Here is a 20,190-nt window from a genome sequence, read left to right on the forward strand (position 1 = left end):
ATATCGCTTATCGAACTACCAGGAGTCGTCCTGTTGGCGTAGGTTTACACTACTTAAACTGAAGAAATCAGTTTATTCATCACTGTTTTTTGTTAAATAGTAAAACATGAAAATAATCCTACTGCCATAGCACGAATGAATACAAAGGTGATAAAATTGATCGTGTAAAGAAATGGTTTTACGTCAAAATGGTAAGTCAATATCTGTTGTTCCAGAATCGTCCATGTAAAAATATAAATTGACTTAATGACCCTTTTTTGTTTCATGTTGGAATTTCAACGTCAGATGAAAAACTGTTTAGGGAGAACTGTCACATCCTTGTTATTTGTCAATCAAATGAAATGAAATGTGACACGTAAATAGAGACAGGTTCAAGCTTTAAAATGCGCGTTCGAACACATAGATGGCGCTATTATCTACTGAGATATGATTTCTGTCTCAAAACTTAATGGACGCACTGTGTATTTAGCGAAGTTATGGTATCTTGTGAGGGTTCCTCAGGTTCTAGTAATCGTAGAATAATGCTGTTCAAGAAGCTGTTGAAAAACCGAAGTTCTTAATGAAAATTTCATCGACCGGTATCCTGGAATCATTCTTCATCAGCTTCTTGCGCGATTTGCTTTTCGCGCGATTCAGAGTCAAAAAATTCTAGTAAGTCGGAAGTCCTGCTGGATTTTTCGTTCGATTCACGTCTGTACCGCTTACAACAGATGACACCTCTTTTCGGCGTTTTTGCGACATCCAGCTTTCGATCTGGACTTACTGGCTGTCCAGATTACATCTTCGAATACTTTTATTGCATTAGTAACAGTTAATTTGACCTCATTTATCAATTTCGATAACTTTACGAGTGAATAGTGTGAATTTTCGGAATGCACAAGCAAAATTTGGACGAACATTTTCACAACCGAGAAGTAAATATCAATATCGAATTTGATCAATTTAATTAAAACAAAAACTTTCGAGTTTTCGAGAAAACAACCGGATTCACCAAAACTGCAAAACAAGTTGATTGAGTTGATGAAAAATGAAGAATATATGTCTATGTTTAAGCAGAGATGTCCATCTCCTCTGTGTGAAGAAGAGCCAGCAAAATTTCTCCCCTCGCACTGACAACTTCAATGAGAGCTCTTCTTTTTCACATATATACACCACTGTTGTAAAGTGTGCACGCAACGTGAGTGCGTTTGTTTATTTACTTTTACCTCCTCCACTGAATCGCACCAAAGTGCTAGAGCATTAGCTAATAAATTCTCTGAAGTGGATGCAGATACTTTCAAAGAGGTGTACACGCCGGTGAGCACTCTGGTGTATGGTTTGCATAGAAGAAACGCAAAATCAGCAAAATAAAACAATTTATCGTTAAATTTTCGGTTTTCATTGCAAATTTTTCATAGCAAGGCCAGATCTACTCTCTATTAATTGAAGTTCACAGAAGTGTTCGCTCACCATCACGCGCCAGTGATCACTTGGGTGTATTTAGGCGAGAGCAGGTGAGAGCGATTCGTGCGAAGAGAATGTTATTCTCTCGCACCAGCTTCTTTCAACACAAGCACGCACTCAAAGTCTGTCTGTCTGGACACTGAGAAGAAGTGCGCTTTCCTCTTTGTGTGGAGCGGAGCAAATGTATCCGCAGTGTTTAATTGAAACCTACGCCCTGGTGTATCACTCTAGTGAAATGCCATCTCTGTAGTTTAAGTGACATTTTCTAAATTTTTAGGTTCTGCAGCTGATTCCCAGTTGATATTCTGACCTATAAAACATAATTGAAATGATTTTCATTGGGATTCATTCTACATGTCCTGTAGAAGACAAATTCAATGTAGTTTTAGTTACCAAACTGAGATTGTTAGATTATTAAACTCAATTATTACTGAACAAGATTTTTACTGCGAGTTTTTCTTACGATCATAGCAGGTGCGTATACAAGAGGGACACGTGGTTAAACAGGTCAGCTTAAATATCTTATACACCTTCTATTCTTACGATTCATGGGCTGACTTTATAAACGCGTTTGGGAATGACGCGATAGAGATGACTGGTAAAAACCCAGTTTTAATGGATATTTTTTTTCAATTTCTAAAAAGTGATTTGGCGCCGGTTTCCCCTATATTATAAAAACACCACCCGAATTTTTTTTCTGGGTACGCGCCTGGATCATGGAATCAAACACTAGCAAAAATAATAAACACAATCATGCACCTTCTTTTTATCAAAATTAAAATGTCCCAATTTTCCATTTGAAATTCTGCGAGTCGCAAATAAACTGTTTGATCTCAAATAAACTATTTAGGGCATATTCAGTAGTGTTCTAGTTCTAGATGCATAATTTATGTCAGTTACAAAATTTAAACCTGAATTTTATAACAAGAAAAACTGGCAGCCCCAGCAGCGTTTTACTCGTGTTTCAAATATACTAAAAATAGAACGCCATCGTAGACCAGTTTTGAATTTGACAGAAGAACTGCTGGAATAAATAAAACTAAAACGGCTTGCTAGGAATACGTTTGTTTCAGTTTCAATTATATTATAGAACTCCCCATATGAATCTTGCATCTGCTGAATTTGCTCTTAAGGTCCGAGGACACAGGGCCACGTGTTGAGTTTTAAATCGACCACGTGGCTCGTTCAATTCCCTTTGTGCATCGTATTTCTCTCGTATATGGGCAAACTGTACCGGGTTGCCAGCATACATTTTATTATTTTAATGAGAAGTTTTATAACATTAATCTATCGTATGGGTTGGACATTACATGGATTCCAATGAACAATGAGAAAATATTCAACTTTCACAAAGATTGAATGTCTGTGTGTTTGACAGCCTTGTCGAGTCAATTTTATTTCTCTCTCCTTTTTCAGAATGCTATCAGGAAACCAAAGCGAAAAAAAATGGTGGATGCATTGAAACTGACTTTGTTTCACAGAAAAATACAAGACTTTATTTTTATCGCGATAACATATATGTTTTTATGTACTAATCGCATCAAAACTAAATTATCTAGACTTTGTCACGGTAGATTTATGATACAAGCCTTCAAAGCCGAGATATTCGATGAACAAGTAGAGGTATGCATTTCCGAGCGTTCCAATTTTCAGCAGTTCTTCAGTCAGAAAAAAATACAACACGACCGCTCAACTCAATGAATCATTCTTAAAATTCCACAGAATATTCTCAACTATATTTCAAAGACATTGTCAGGTGGGTTTTTCTATATTTTGCACCGTTTCCAAGAAAATTTAATTTGAAACGGGAAAATAGCAAGAAACCTACCACTTTACGGTAGTGTCCTCAGCCCTTAACCTCAAAAAATTGTTTGATCTCAAATGTTTTGGTTTTTTCGTTCGCGTAAGAAGTATAAAGAAAATCATAAATATTTCAAAAAGTTACTTTTAGGTGATAATTTCGGTAAATACGCATTTCAAACAACAAGATTTTTTACGGAGTCATATAACCAACTGAGCCACAAAAATATTTGCACATGTATTAAATTTTTATTGAATTATTGTTAGTTTAAGCTAACACCGTGCAATTTATTACTGATATTTTTCAAGTGCGGTAAGCTATTCCGAATGATAAGTGAAGACAGTTGTTGATAAAAATCTTCACCTACAAATCGGTGCAATTACGATGTCAAAGTTATTCAATGTTTGCATCGAGGAATTTGTAAGTGAGATAATTTGCAAACCTAAATTACTGACGTTCAGTTGTTTTTTTCTGATTGTATAAATTATGTTTTTTTCTGATTGTATAAATGTGGAAAGATTTACGAAAACTATGACAGAAAAATACACAGCTCATATATGCCACAAAAACACACCTAAAGCAGAATATTGCACGCAATGAATGAATATTGCACACAAAGACCTAAATCAGCATTTTGGCGAAAAAAATTGTTGATTCACTGATTTTAGTTAGTTATTTTTTGGGACAACTTAAAAAATTTTTATTGTTGCTAATTTGGATTTGGTACCTTATTCCTTTAAAAATGCTAGAACCATAGTTGAATTTTTTAAATTAAATTCACCAATTCAACGTGCTGTCATTTCTTAGCTAAGACACACTCCATTTTCATTCAACTAATTTGTTTGTTGACTTACCAAAATAAAATATTGTTTTCAACAAATATGAATGGTTGAATTCAACAGAAAGGGTTCCTAAATTCGTACATTTTTTTTTTATTTCAATTGATAAGATTAGTTGTTTTAGACAATAATATTTATTGGTTTTGGCATTAGTTGTAGTGATTACAACTATTTAAAAATGTTGAATGTTACTAAAATTGTTATTGATATCAACTTTTTTTTTATTTGAACTTATGTTGGCAGTTGATTTTAGTAAAAATAATGTATGTAATATAATATTTCTAATGATATTAGCTATATTAAAATATTGATCTTAAACACCACATTTAATAATTCGTGTAATTTTGCTCTATTTCAACTAGGTATTAGAAATCAATTATAAGTTCTAACAATGCTGACAAATTTCCTCAGTATCTCCGAATTACAAGAAAAAAAACATGTTTAAATGAACGCACTCATCCGTAGCCATATATTGCATAAGGGATTATCATTTCGTTGTTTTTATATCACTTTGATTTTTTTTTGTTAATAATATAATGAAATATAATATCAGAACAGTCGACAATACACGACGAAATCAGTCTTGAATACAACCGATCTTGCAGACTACCGATTTCGTCGGTGGATGGTAAAATCGGAGAATTGTCAATTTTTTACTTGATTATAACAGCCAACATTAGATTGTGCCATTTGCAGCTGTCACCGAAAAATTGTTTATATTGCAATGACTACTAGCCACTAGATGGCACACTATTGCCGAAAATTTTTTGCATTTGCGATTGTCCTTACTATTTTGCAGGTATAAATGCGATATCGGCTTCCCGTGCTGTATTTACGGAAAAGACATAAACGAAAATGAAACTCAGTCAGTATACTATCAGCGTAACTATTTTTATTCAAAATCACTATTTTCTTCATTGAATTGTGTGACAGTGACTCTTTCACTGAAAACTTTTTGCACTCCGAAAGCAAAAACCAAATATAAATAGTAGTACGAACGGCCAAACCAATTTCATTTTTGCTTTATTTGTGCTGTCTTTAAGCAGTTATGGTGACAGTTAGACAGCGTCAACTTCTATGATCTCAACCACAAAATTAGTTGGTAATGAAAATTTCGTGTTGGATTGAAAGTTTGGTGGTTTGTGTTCCGAATATTTCCCAACTAATAACATTCTTTGAAAACAAAGGTTTTTTTTTTAGCAAAGTAAATTTTGAATTTCAACTAATTTATTAGTTATTTTGGCAAGTTTGTTGTTTAGAACAACTAACTCAAAAACAGTAAAACAAATTAGGCGCAGAGCTAAATTCGGTCGTTCCGTGTGCTAGATCCAAAAACTGGTGACTGTTATAAATTCGAAACCTTCTTTTATCAGGGGAAATCGTTCGGTCAAATGAACTACTGTGGATGTGATGAAACACAACTCAGAAGACTAACCGGTAGAAAAGAATTTAGTTTATGATTCAACTGTGCCCGGTCGGTATGGTCGAAATTTCAGTTTCACCCCTGTAATCCAATGCCGTACCCAAAAACTTATCAAGCATTTGCCTTATTTATTGAATCTGTTTAATTCTCCGGTTGGGTAATGATATGTGAGATTTTGCTGTGTCTCTATTGGTGTATGTTTTGCTTACGTTGATTTAACATTTTACTTCAATCATGTAGGATTGAAACTAGGCTCAATCGATAATAGTATAGTACAATGTATACTAAATGGAAAATTCGACCAAAAATGTTGGAGAACCATTGGCATAGACCACCGAATTCTATTATGAAAACTGTTGCGATTTGGTGCATCGCACAAGCTCTTTAAATGGTTGAGTTCCTATTTGTGTGGTCGAATTCTACGAGTACAGTTGGAAACCTTAGTTTAATCTCCGTTTACGAACAAATCAGGAGTCCCACAAGGCAGTAGTATATGTACCCTTCTGTTCGCACTGTTTTTTAACGATGCCGCCTTACTGCTAGGTTATGGATGCAGGCTGATCTACGCCGTCGATTTGAAACTGTACTTAATCGTAAAACTGCTGAGTAAATTTGGAGGGTGTGATTAGTGTTGCCAAATGTTAAGTAATTACATTTCACCGAATACTTTCTGCATTAATCTTCGACTACAAAATTGAAGGACAAACACTTACTAGAGTTAATCGTGCTAATGATCTTGGTATTGTACTGAATGCAGTAATCGTTTAATCCGCATCGTTCTGCTTTAATATCTAAGGTAACTAAACAACTCGGATTTATAGCTGAAATCTGCAGACACTTTAAGGATCCACATAGTTTTGAAGGCGTTATACTGTTCCTTAGTGTGTCTGTTGCTGGAAAATGCAAGTTTGGTCTGGAGTCCACCCTGATCGATGTCATCTGTTAGGTCTTGATACCCTGCAACGAGACGGAAGATTCAACAAGTTGCGTTTGTGGCGAAGATCCTTAATCTACTTCCGCGTTTCACAACGAACTGTACAATCAACAGACTTACTTCTACGAAGATTCCATTGGACATCGTTTGACTCCAACGAATCTATTACAGCCTGTGTTCGAACTTTCTCCCTGGTAGAAAATTTATGTGATTTTGGTGAATCATCGATTTTATAACTTGACCTTAGATTTTCATTAAGACTTTCATTGTTATATGAAACATACAAACAAATACTCTCAGGAAATAAAAAAGAACATATTAGCTATGTTTTTGCAAAGTTCAATCTCGTACCTTCTACATAACAGAATTCCATCAAATTCGGCTCAACACTTGCGCAATCTTCCTTACATACTTTCATCAACTCTTTTTCCAAGTCCTTGTCGTTTTGTCAAATCTTTTCCTGTGTTTCAGAGTCTTCGCTTCATAATCGCCTAGAATTGTTCTATTTGGCGAAGTTCTTTGCCTCCTTCGGCACAAAAACAACATCGTTGGCTTTGTGCCACTCTATCGTCGGTTTCACGTAATGCCAGAACCGACCAAAATAGAGTGCCACCTTCGTTGAACCTGGAGGCATTCTTCTTTATATATATTTAGCGATTGATGCTACCGGTCGTTATGAACGACTTTGTTTCACCAACAGATAGCCTGCCATACCAAATACTTCTTGGCAAATCTGTCGATCTTCTTCCTTCGAAACTTCTTCATAACATCCATACGAGACTTGCCGACGAAAAAATCCAGGCCGGGGATCTGCTTGGTGTCCGCTTTAATGTAGGTCTCGTTTGCATTTCGGCTGCACCAACCACTCGCGGTGCGAAATTCTGGCGCGAGATTTGACTTTTGTATTCTGTAGATTGGATCGGTTTATTGTCCGCCAGATGAAGCAGATGGAAGTGTTGACACTCTTTGTCAAGTTCCGAGGAGAAAGGTCCGGATTGCGCTTCTATGCGTTTACGAGATTGTATCTCGTCGCTTTGCTTCGTCCCACGACAAAAGGGCCTAACTGCAAATGAGAGCCTCTCTTTGTTTACTTTCTCTTTTGATTATTGAGAAGCCATTATTGCAAATTCTCTAAAGTTTTCAATATAAATCGAAAGCTTGTAGTTTTACCTTGAAAGTTTTGCGAAAAGTAAAGCGTGAAATATAAAATCTGTTCGGTAAATCGTAAAAGAAAAAGTAAACAAAGATAAACTGTCATTTGCAGTTAGGCCCTTTTGTCGTGGGACGGTCGAATTGTCGTTTCCCAAATGATTTGCAGTCTTCCTTTGGGACTGGCCCCGATTCTTCCCGACCGCATCCATAATTTCACTTTTTGCTTAGAAACCATCTCGATAACCACTTGATAGATTGTGACAAAATTTCGCACATGTTACACTTTAAACTAGTGTTACCAAAAATTTCTTCTATTTTTACCCATACAATAAATATTTGTACACAAACAAAAGTGTTTTTTTTCGAGTACAATCTTCAGCAATAGTTTACCGATGATATTTTTCAGGGATTTGTATTTTTATTTTTATTGAGACACCACTAAAATATCTCTATTGCTAAAAAAATCCAATAATTGATTTTATCTTTTGCATGATTTGAAATAAAAAAGTTGCTAAGTGGTATTACCAATTGTTTCATTGGTTGCACTGAAACGCATATTGCGGTACATATGAAAAACGGTTGTTTTTCCTGGTGTTCCATAGAGTGCCTCTAAGCCTACTAGAACAACCATAATTTTATTTCGGCTCTCGACATACAAATAATGGTGTGCGGTTTAATTGATTTAATTGTGTTCGCTCCTACGCTAAGAACCCATTCTATTGCAAAATTGATTTATAAAACCTGTTTCAATCCACTTAGTGGTGTAATGATGCCTTTCTCATATCAATCATACTAATTTCCTTCGATTCTAAAAAAATAACCGAAATCGGTTTGTTTGACCGTCTACTGATAAAAACTATCAGTTGGAGAAGATTTGAGGTCCATTTAGAATTATTTTTATGGTTTTCGCCCTTTTCAGTGATGGTATAAATTTTTTAACTCACTTTACCCTATATTCCTGGATCCGGAAGTCGGATCCAGTTGAAATTCAGAAATTACGTAAGGGACCACAGGACTTTTCATTTGAACCTAAGTTTGTCAAAGTCGGTCGCGCCATCGATGAGAAAAGTTAGAACGCATATTTTTATTTTTTTTTTGCACATTTTACCCTATAACTCCGGAACCGGAAGTCGGATCCAAATAATATTCAGGAATTTTGTATGGGAGTTTGTGAAAATCAGTTCAGCCATCTCCGAAACAAGTTAGTTAAAAAAAACGTTACACACACATGAACATTTTGCATACTTGACGAACTGAGTCGAATGATATATGACACTCGGCCCTCTGGGCCTCGGTTCAAAAGTCGGTTTTCACAGTGATGGCGTAACCTTTCTACATGAGAAATGTAAAACGAGGAATACTCGATGAATAGCGAAACAAAAATTCAAAACGAGTGAAGATACCTCATTTACACTAACACTAAACACAAGTAGGAATTCAATCTAATGAATGACTATTTTAAGCCCGATTACGAAATGGCAACGATGAAAATGAACACAGTTTTTTGACGATTTCTAGCTGAATGTCCCATAAATTTGATGTGATTGAAATGGACTGAAATAAGAACATGTTTTCCCACCAACTTGTGCTGATTGCATTGCTGTTGTGAATGGTCTTTTATATTCAATTTGACTAACTTCATTGGAATAGGTTATAACTTAACAAACATAAAACACACACACACACAAAAGTCATCTGTTTCTAAAGCTGCGAGCAATGCTCCAATGTAGAATCAAGTGAATTCATTCTCCCCTATTCAAACATGTTCCCATCTCGAACATCATTTCTAGGACACCGGGTGAAAACGACATACAATCAAGCAGCATCAGAAAAAAAGTGGGCAGTATTTTCCGTTCTTCGAGTGGCCATGTTGCGCTAATTGGAAGCTGATTTACAGCGTAAAGTTGTTTTTCATACTGCCCCCACATATTCACATACACACGGAGACACACCCAGACACACAAACGTAGAATGAATGAGGTGGCAGAAGGGTCACTCAATGCAAATAATCACACCCGATACCAACCACGAAATGCCGCATACATGGTTCAGGTATGATTCCCAGCATACAGAAACCCTGCAAAAAAATCATCGCAAACATCGGAACGAGCTGAGATTTACACTTTTCCGAACGTGAGCAAACTTGGCATATCCAATTAAAAAGTTACGATTTGGTGAATCGGATTATATTGGCTATTTACTCGTGCGAGGTGCGAAAGTTTTTTCTTTGGCTGCCATCTGGACATGAATGAATAATTATGCTTTCGCATGATTTGATTACCGTTGATTTTTTTTTTTCATAAATACGTTTATTTCTTAAGGCAGTTTACATAAGTTTTTCTTCGCCGTAGCATCACTTTTACATAATATTCTTATCCTAATTTAATTCTAACAAAGTCACAACGTTTTGAATTTATTAAAACATATTCTCTTATAGCTTAAATATCATCTTAGGTAACTCGTCATTAATTATGAAATCTACTCGGAAATATTATTTGAACCAAACGATTACCTTCTATAAGTTATAAAATAAGCTGTTTTTTTTTGACATTTTGTTGATAATTTCATAAACTGTTTCGAGTTTGTTTGTATCATTACATAATTTTTATTCTAATTTAGCTATTGGTTGAACTCATGGACGCAGCTGGGATCGGAGCTAAGTCTTAAAAGGGGCCTTTATTAAATTGAAACTCCAATTTTCCTTATGAAATGATAAATAAGTTTCATGTATGAAAGGTCACGACAAGCAAGAATGTCTCGAACTGGGATATTGGATAGTCTACCTTGGGTACGCAAAGAATTTATTAGTTGAGATCTGACATCACGATACTCCACGCATGTCCAAACGACATGATCAATATCCCGATAACCTTCTCCGCAAGCACAATGATTAGTCTCGGAGAGCCCAATTCGAAGGAGATGTGCATCTAACGTGTAGTGATTGGACATGAGTCTGGACATCACACGAATGAAATCCCTACTCACATCCAGTCCCCTGAACCATGCCTTTGTCGATATATTCGGAATAATTGAGTGCATCCACCGACCCAGATCATCTCTATCCCAAGAAGCTTGCCAGCTGGCAAGTGTTCTTTGGCGAGACGAGCTATAGAATTCGTTGAAAGCAATTGGTCTCTCATAAATTTCACCCTCAATAGCACCACGTTTGGCTAAAATATCGGCTCTTTCATTGCCAGGAATGGAGCAATGAGCCGGAACCCAGAGATTACCGTTGATGGCTAGGATTGACAGAAAAAAAATCATTTTTAATCTTCACATGATCGTTGGACGTTGTAATGAATGTCGTTGAAGATTTCAAGGTTAGATCTAATCTAACATATACTCATCTCATTTGCCGAATAGTTTGGTAACTCAAGACTTTAAAAACGCAGGTGAACGAAAATTTGTTCACTCAGAATATTGTATACCACTCGAAAACTACAACCTTCAACTACAAAACGCATGTGGTTTGAGAAACATACCTCCTTTTATACGGGAGCAATCTGGTTTGGAGTGCTTCAACCTCGAAATCGAAAGTCTCATAATGGGTTAAGCGAAAATGGTCAGTCACATTTCTGCGCAGGAAGCGATCAGACATTAAGTTCTTGCAATGACTGAGTGAAAACATATATTGGAAATTTGTTACTTACAGAAAAGATTATTTTTTGGAAAAAGATAACCTCAGAGACAGGACTCGAACCTGCGTTCTTATGCATTCCGTGCATACACGCTACCATTTCGCCACCCTAAGCCGTTTCACGACCATAAATCCAAACATCTCTGTTCATCAAACACTAGTCTTTTCGTCCTATACCTATTTTCCGTTCGAGCACTGAGTAGGAGAGTGTATTTATAATTGCTTGTCACCTTCATACATTGTCAAATTTCGAGTTTAATTGAAATGTTGATGCTTTATGCATATCTTACAACTGTTTCGTACATGAGAAATTTCAATTCATCTTAAAATTACTGATTTTGCTAGAGAAATATGAAAAACTAGCTGAATTACCCGGCGTTGCTCGGAATTGTTTCGTGAAGGGAAGGTCGAAAAAAATTCTCGAAGTTGTCCTGCTTAGTGAACTACTCCGACTGTAGTGGAACATAACTTAGACGGCAACCCGATTCAACAATACTCCGTTCATGTTCAGATTGCGAATGGTCAGTGTCCCATCTCAGATCTCACAATAATCATAATTTTCATGGTATTCTCGACAAATTGGGTCAGTTTTATATTTAAACCCTTTTGTTAGAGACATTTAAAATACCGTTCACTCTATAAATACCTTCTTAGTAACCTCCGAGTTTCATATGTATATGTGCTTGTAACGTACTTCCGTACTTCCTCATCACATTATAGCTACAATACCTTTGGCTTCCATGGCTAGAAACACTTGCTACTGCCTCCTCTTTATAAAAATTTCATGACATCATGAATTGTTCCAAATTTTCCATCTGATAATGATTATTTTATAACGAGAGTTTGTTTAACATCATAACTACATTCGTACTATAGAACGACGTTTTTATATAGTTTATTTTACCAAGGTTTTAACCATTTTGGTCGTTCATCGGAGAGGAAAACCTATAGAATAATGATTCAGTTAATACAAATGTTGTTGAAATCCTATTTCCATCACCTTGAGTCGACAGTTTTCTCAATTCACATAATAAAATACACATTGATTGTATGATTTCGTCAATTCAGATGAATGTTGAGAATACTTTCCCCTTCCTCTTGAGAATATTTTTGTGAACCTCTCTCAGTTGCTAGAAATATACTGTACTCGTAAAGAAGTACCAATTTTTCGTAAAACCCGATCAATTTTCATTTACACTATCCATGTTCTCTCTCACCCTCATAATAACCTTATAATCTATTTTGATTTAACTTCCTTTTTCTCAGTGAACTTACCACAGATCTTCTCCATGATTACTCTGAGTAGTGTATCTGTGCTTTCCAAAAAATATCGATTTCCACCGTAGTTATGCTGAAACTTAAATACACTCGCGTTCATAGACAGATAAAGATTATTTTCTCTTGGCTCTTTGAATTCCCCGGCAAAATGGAACCAGATCCTATGAAATTATTCAAAGAAAAATACGACCTTGAAATTTTTACCACTCTCTTGTTTTATAAAAAATGAGAGATTTAAATTTATTTTCAAAAACCCCTCCTTCTAGTCTAAATGTCGATTCTATTCAAATTTTGTCATTCACTCTCTCCCCTCATGTTAAGGACACTTCCTACACACTTCCCCCCCTGAAAATGTCCTAATGATCATTTCTGAAGAGCAAGAAGTATCTGTGCCAAATTTGATAGCAATCCGTTCAGTATTTCCGGAGTTGCGCCGTTACAAACACTACATCCCCTTTTTAGAGGGACGTACTACATCCACCCCACACGAATACCCTAAGTTGCACAAAAAGTATCGATTGTCGTCAAATTAAATAAATTTTTTCATGACCCCTGTTAAGGATAGTTGCTACGCTCTCTCCCCCATAAAAATACCCTTACAACTATCTCTGAAGAGCAAAAAGCTGCTATGATTGTGTGATAGCAATCCGTTTAGTAGTGTCGGAGTTATGCCGTTACATCCTCCTTTTTTAATGCACTTGCTACATTCACTCCCCATATCTATCATATCTAAGGTATGGAAAATGTTTGCATGATCTTCAAAAATTATCGTTTCTTGTCAAATTTTATGAATTTTTTCTCTTGACCCCTCTTGTTAATGATACTTGCTACGCTTCCTCCCCTATAAAAATACCTTTATGACTATTTCTGAAGAGCAAGAAATAACTGTATCAAATTTTATAGCAATTCGTGCAATAGTTCCGGAGTTATGCCGTTACAAACATTGCACTCCTTTTTTAGAGGCACTTACTACACCCTCTCCTCCTTATAATCTTATCTAAGTTGTGCAAAAAGTGTCTTCAAAAAGTACCGATTCTCGTCAAATTAGATAATAATTTTAATGACCACTTTTGTTAAGGACACTTGCTACGCTCCCTCCCCCCATGGAAATATTCTTATAACCATATCTGAAGAGCAAGAAGTACATTTACCAGGTTTAATAGCAATCCGTTAATTAGTTTTGAAGCTATGGCACTACAAACATTACACCCCCCTTTTTAAAGGCACTTGATGCATCCATCCCCCATTAAACTATATCTACGGTATGCAAAATGTTTCTAAGATCTTCAAAAAATATATCGGTTTTCATCAAGTTATATGAATTTTTTCATGACCTCTCCTTGGTTATGACACTTGCTACGCTCCCCCCCCCCCATAAAAATACGCTTATGACCATCTCTGAAGAGCAAGAAGTACATGTGCTCAGTTTGATAGCAATCCGTTCAGTAATTCCGGAGTTATGCCATTACAAACATCACACCCCCTTTTTTAATGGCACTTGCTACATCCACCCTCCATATAATCATATCTAATATATGCAAAATGTTTCTATGGTCTTAAAAAAGTATCGATTCTCGTCAAATTAGACGAATTTTTTCATAAGCTCCCCTGTTAAGAACACTTGCTACACTCCCTCCCCCCATAGAAATACGCTTATGATCATCTCAAAAGAGCAAGAAGTATCTGTGCCAAGTTTGGTGGCAATCCGTTCAGTAGTTTCGGAATTATGGCGTTTTAATCATTACACCCCCCTATTTAAAGGCACTTGCTACATCCACCCCCCATATAGTCATATCTAAGGTATGCAAAATGGTTCTACGGTCTTCAAAACGTTTCCATTCATGTCAAGTTATATGAACTTTTCCCTGACCCCCCCTTGTTTATGGCACTTGCTACGCTCCCTCCCATATAAATATACTCCCTAAACCATCTCTGAAATACAAGAAGTACCTGTGCCAAGTTTGGTGGCAATCCGTTCAGTAGTTCCGAAGTTATCGCGTTATAAACATACAAACTTACATCCATTTATATATATATATATATATATATATATATATATATATATATATATATATATATATATATATATATATATATATATATATATATATATATATATATATATATATATATATATATATATATATATATATATATATATATATATATATATATATATATATAGATAATGAGTAAAAAACTAAATTGTTCTTAAGTAACATAAAGACCAAAGTTAAAATGAATCAAATACGTTTCACTTTTGTCTCTAGTCTCAACGAAGCTAGCAGATTAAATAAGTTACTTTAGAACTCTAAGTACTTTAATGTCAGTTTCTTAAGAACTTCAGATGGTGAGCACTTGTCTGAAGAAAGTGATGTACTTCACTATCTTTTTAACACTCACTTTCCAGGATGTATGGATCCATCACCGACAGCTCTTCCCGAGACTTTTTCAGATAGTTACGATTCTTGGGCCCTTGCTCGAAGCGTTGTGACGATTGAATCGGTCAAATGGGCAGTTGAGAGTTTTGCTGCGTACAAGTCTCCTGGAAAGGATGGAGTTTTCCCAGTGTTACTGCAGAAAGGGTATGAACATTTCAAACATGTTTTGAAGAAAATACTTACTTTTAGTCTTGCGACAGGATATATTCCAAGAGCTTGGCAGGAAATAATTGTCAAATTTTGTTCCCAAAAGCGGTCGCGACACTTATGAGGAAACGAAGAGTTTCAGGCCTATCAGTCTTAGCTCATTTCTTCTTAAAACAGTGGAACGCATAGTAGATCACTATATCAGGAATGTTAGTCTGGGCGTGCATCCGCTACATGGAATGCAACATGCTTACCAGCGTGGAAAGTCCACTACAACCCTGTTACATGATGTTGTGTACAACATTGAAAAAGCTTTCTCACAAAAGCAATCTTGCTTGGGAGTTTTCCTAGATATTGAAGGTGCCTTTGATAACCTAAATCTCACATGCAGTTTTCCTTTCAAAACATTCAATGTGAGCTATCCTCTTCGTTAGGAATGATTGTCTGGTTGTCTGGAACGACAACTTGATGAACACATAGTTTGTTATACGGACGGTTCTCTGTTGAATGGTCGTGCTGGTGCTGGTGTCTACTGTCGTGAAATGAGGCTGGAGCAGTCTCATTCACTTGGTAGATACTGTACTGTGTTCCAAGCAGAAATCTACGCGATTCTGTGTGGAGTACAATCGGCACTTCAGCAGAGGATCTGTGGTAAACGAATTTATTTTTGTTCCGACAGTCAGGCAGCCTTAAAAGCACTCAGTTCGAATGACTCACGGTCGAATCTAGTGATCGCATGTCGAACTCAAATTGAAGACCTCAGCATTTCAAATGCTGTTTACTTCTTATGGGTACCCGGCCATTCTGGTATTACTGGAAATGAATGGGCTGATGAGTTGGCTAGAGCTGGTGCAACGAATGATTTCGTTGGTCCTGAACCAGCTTTACCACTTTCAACTAGTTGGATGAAGCACAAGATTCGTTCTTGGGCTGCATCCAAACATGCCACCAACTGGCGCAGCTTGCAAACTTGCGCTCAGACAAAAGCATTTCTACCAGATTTAAATCTGAAAATGTCAAAGTGTCTACTGCATTTCTCCAAGCATCATTGCAGTATTCTGGTCAGAGCTCTGACTGGACATTGCAAACTCAATTATCACATGGCTACTATTCAACGTGTTGAGTATTATTCGTATGATTTGTGTGAATGCGATTATGGTACTTCATATCATCTGATATGTAACTGTCCCGCATTGACGCAACTACGTATCCGGGTTTTGGTTCTCCATACATGATTGAGCCTGTGTATGAGGAGCTAAAATTAAAGGATATTCTCTCGTTTCTCACCCAATGTGGTCAGGGGAGCGGGTCATATCGCCGAAAGCCATTTCGCCGAAAGGGTCATTTCGCCGAAAGGGTCATTTCGCCGAAAGGGTAATTTCGCCGTATGGGTAATATCTCCTGCATGTTATGTCTCCTGTATAACTGATGTGGCGCAGCCACATAACGCCAGCTGAGTCGGCCGCCGACCCGCCGTCGGAAGCAGCGGCCTCTTGCATACAAACCTGTAACCGCCTCGTTTGCCCGGTCTACTCAAAGCTAGGTTTCTTTGCTTTAGTTAGGTCCGAACGAGCGGTAGCGAGGTCGGACAGCACATGAACCAAAACGATGTGGCGTAGCCGCATTAGATATTTTTTCATTTTCACTTAATAAACGGAGAATACCACCCACATTTGCCTGGTAGATACACCTATGCAATTGCTTTGGTGCTTACTAGCTAATAGTCAACAAGTTTTCTTGGGAACTACTTTCTGAGGTTCATGAATCAATTTTTATTCAAGAAGTACAATGGTAGGTCAACAAAACGGGCGTTAACGCTATCATCTTTCGTTTGTCTTTAATTTAAATTTATTCTAATTACGATTTCAAGACGATTTCAGGATTCGGCGAAATGACCCTTTCGGCGAAATAGCCTTCGGCGAAATGGCATTCGGCGAAGTGACCCATTCGGCGAAATGACTTTCGGAGAAACGGCTTTCGGCGAAATGGCTTTCGGCGAAATGACCCTGATCCTGTGGTCAGAAGGGTTCATCGTTCTTCCTGGAGTGAATGAATCCTTTCTGTATTCACCTTAAATGGGCTTTAGCAGATTGTTTGGCATTCTTTAGGGGGTACCAAATTTACTTCTGCTCGTACATACTCAAGTAACAATTCGAATGCCTAATGGTTTTGATTGTAATTTATAGGAGTTTTGTAATTGATTTTTCAATCACTACCTGTTTTATGACTACTATAATAAATGTCTCTTTTGACAAGTAATATCATAGTTTTTAAAGCTTCTATAAAACTTTCTACCCAGATTAACAACTGACTAAAAATAAAACAATGTGTACTACAATAAAACCATGCAAACACTCTTGATATTGCTTTCAATCATTTTCTTTAAAACATTATTGTCAGTAAAATTCTTTCAAAAATCTAGTTTTGTGTGTGTGCGTGTTCATTGGATGACAGTTTCACTCAGAGCAAATTTGAGGGTTCTAAAGTATATTTATGACACATTTGTTGTGGGCTATTTGATTTATTGCTTCTTGGGTTAAGCGTAATTTGCATTAAAGAAAATTTCATGGTCGCCATTATGATGTCCTATACCGTAGCATTCATTGACATCAAATATACTTCGAAAAGCAAAAACAAATAAAAATGATGGGCTTTAATGATTCATTTTCAGATCGTATACACAAGTTTTATTGCCACGAAATAGTTTTATACGAAAATGACGAAGAATCACAAAAAATAATTTTTAAAAATCATGGAGATTTTCGCAAAAACTGCATTTATTTCAAGGCGATTAGTTATAATTCTTATTTTTATCCAAACATTCACGATAAAAATAGAAGCGCATGAAGTTTTTACGTTCGGAAAAAAACCTCAAACTTGTAAATAAAATCTAATACGAGGTCTGTTCAAAAAGTACCCGGAATTCTCATTTTTCTAAAAAAATATTTATTTATTCGTCTACATCTATATGGCCCCCTTCAAAGTAATCCCCCCTAGATATAATACACTTATGCCAGCGTTTTTTCCAGTCTTCGAAACACCCCTGATAGTCACTTTTTGTAATGCTCTGTAGTACTCTCAGCGATTCTGCCTTTATCTCTTCAATCGATGAAAAACGCTGTCCTTTCATGGGTCTCTTCAACTTTGGGAACAGGAAAAAATCACACGGAGCGATATCTGGTGAATAAGGAGGTTGATATTATGGTAATGCGTTTGTTTTTTTGATCAAAAATCAGCAGTTTTGGAACGAATTTTGCTGCCACTCGTTTCATGCCCAAAACATTTGAAAAAATATGATGGCATGAGCCAACTGATATGCCAACTTCATCAGCAACTTCTCTAATAGTGATTCGGCGATCATCCATAATCATTTTTTCCACTTTGCCCACATTTTCATCTAATTTTGACGTGCTGGGTCGACCGGATCGTTCGTCGTCTTCAACGTCTTCGCGGCCATCTTGGAAACGCTTATACCACTCGTAAACACTTGTTTTTTTCATAGCAAACTCACCGTAGGCTCTCTGTAACATTTCGCACACTTGGTTACACTTTATTTCATTTTTCACGCAAAATTTAATACAAATTCTTTGACTCTAACAAAAATCGCCGAGCTCAAAAAAACACGTCTACACCAGCCGCTACAAGACAGAATGTAAACAATGAATACAGCTGAAAATTTCACCATACATTAGGGACATATGTACCAACACAATAAAAAAAATTTTGACCACCGGACTCTACAGACGCGCGCAATTAAAAAATTCCGGGAACTTTTTGAACTGACCTCGTATATTCTTACTGGTTGCATTCAAAGCAGACATGACACACACATAGCCATAAAAATATTATCAAAACGACAATTTATTCATAGCGGAATTCATTCCTTCCGAATAATTTAAATGTTGATCGTAAAGCTGGTTTCAAAATTTTCTTGAATTTGGAGTTTTAACGCAGGTTTATGCTAATTCTTCACTTTGCTTTATAAACCTTATAAAGAATGGTCCACTTGGCAGGAACATGCTCTTATAGAGGTATTCAGTAGGCTTTCGTGGAGTTTAAAGTTTTAATGCAAGATTTATTATGTAGCATTGAAGACAGCTACAAGTATTTATTAATATTAAAATTGTTACTTGGGTACTGCGAATCGTTCTGCATTCTCCCGGGAGTGTAGAATGGTGTAGCTTTTGTAAGATCTCTAAATCCTCTCGGGGGTTGGGGGTTTTATTAACAGCAGACTGTTCGGGACCTCGTAGAGGTTCAGAATTTACTTCTGCTTCCACTAAATTTGATCCCCAGCAGATTGTTCAGCATCATATTGTATTGAATGGCGAACATGGTAACTTGTGCGTCTTTAGTGCTGAGTCAAATTGTGATAAATTTTGTGTGAAATAGGTGGCTTTTTGTGAAATTTTTTTCAACTAAGCTAGTGACTAGTTGTGCTTTAAACAGATAAGTAGAAAGTGTTTTGTAAATACTTCTATTTTGTGCTGTAAATTGTGTCAATAATCGCCGTGCGGCGATCGCTCAAACAAAGCGGCGTCGTACCGTGGTATATTGAATGCATTGTCTATTGTTTTTGCATGGTTCACTTTGCTTTGATTTCTCCCCCAGCTGTGTGTCGGGCCGGTTTGGTTTATGCATGAATGATGGGTGAATGTGTGAAGTGTAATGAAAAAATAACCATATCGGATATTAGAATTGCATGTTCAGTTTGCGAGAATGGCTATCACCAGCGCTGTACTGGGCTTACGAGAGCCATGGCCGGTTGGGTTTCAGATACACCGGCGCTTTTGTTTAAATGTGCTGATTGCTTGGAAGGTGCCGCGATGGCTGATGTGATGCCAAAGGATGATGTTCTTTCGCTCATTAGTGATGTGAAGAAGGAGATGGAAAAATTCAAATCCATCACTGATTCGTTTGCTGGTGTGCGGGAGAGCATCGAGGCACACATTAATATCGCGATAGAAAAGGGAATCGATAGACTGATCAGATCTTCCAATGATGCTCTGGAGAGCAAAATGGCCTGCTTAGAAAACAGTGTGGCCAGAAAGTTGGACGATTTGAAAAGTTTGTTGATTTTGAATAATCAGCAAAA

At 36.7% G+C, this 20,190-nt stretch overlaps 1 protein-coding gene across 4 annotated transcripts in view; it reads left to right on the top strand.

Annotated features, from left to right (window-relative positions):
• The window catches only part of LOC131434773 (poly(rC)-binding protein 3), a 731,715-nt gene that overhangs the window by 671,568 nt on the left and 39,957 nt on the right, over nt 1-20,190 (top strand). The gene's annotated exons all lie outside the window — the stretch shown is intronic.

Source organism: Malaya genurostris, chromosome 3, assembly GCF_030247185.1.
Source record: "Malaya genurostris strain Urasoe2022 chromosome 3, Malgen_1.1, whole genome shotgun sequence".
In the NCBI taxonomy this organism is placed as follows: Eukaryota; Metazoa; Arthropoda; class Insecta; order Diptera; family Culicidae; genus Malaya; species Malaya genurostris.